Source organism: Orbicella franksi, chromosome 3 (genome assembly GCF_964199315.1).
Source record: "Orbicella franksi chromosome 3, jaOrbFran1.1, whole genome shotgun sequence".
Classification (NCBI taxonomy): Eukaryota; Metazoa; Cnidaria; class Anthozoa; order Scleractinia; family Merulinidae; genus Orbicella; species Orbicella franksi.
In genome coordinates, this window is record NC_138147.1 from 15,847,899 (window position 1) to 15,848,613 (window position 715).

The window sequence follows — 715 nt, forward strand, 5'->3', positions numbered from 1 at the left end:
ATACGAAAGCACCTTGGAGAGGCTGGGAGACCCGAAACTTTCAGTGAAAAGGATCGAGCAGGAGTGTCGAAGGCAACTGGGTGATCTGTTGCCGTTGGTGAAACGACTTCGCATCGCGAAGAAGCTGTTACCGCTGGTGTTGGAGGATGCCTTTTATTCCTAGAAGGCTCTGTCAACAACAAAAAACGGCTCCTTTAGGAGCCACCGAGTTTGAAAAAGTCAATGACCAACTCAATAAAGGTTAGCTTAATAAATAAAGATAAAGTCTCCGCCGATGCGTCGCTCGACAGTTGGCCGACGTGTTGCCCGACAGTCAGCTAACGTGAAAGTGAAGTATGATCATCACAGTAAATTTTCCAATTTAAGCAACTGGAAAGAAGCCTGAAAAAAATCAGGGCTTTAACGGGATTCGAACCCGTGACCTCCGCGATACTGGTGCGATGCTCTACCAACTGAGCTATGAAGCCACACATTGGGAGCGAGGTCAATTAATTGAGTTCATATCTTCCCGTGAGTGAAATGATGTGAAGTATATATGAAATAATTCATATTTGAACTGCGGTAGTAGATGAAAGTGAAGTATGATCATCGCAGTAAATTTTCCAATTTAAGCAACTGGAAAGAAGAAGCCTGAAAAAATCAGGGCTTCAACGGGATTCGAACCCGTGACCTCCGCGATACTGGTGCGATGCTCTACCAACTGAGCTATGAAGCC

General features: G+C 45.2%; 1 non-coding gene across 1 annotated transcript; it reads right to left on the reverse strand.

The window, feature by feature from the left end:
• Positions 1 to 642: 642 nt before the first annotated feature.
• On the reverse strand, positions 643 to 715 carry Trnat-agu (transfer RNA threonine (anticodon AGU)). Its single transcript has one exon. It is a non-coding gene; the product is annotated as a tRNA-Thr (tRNA).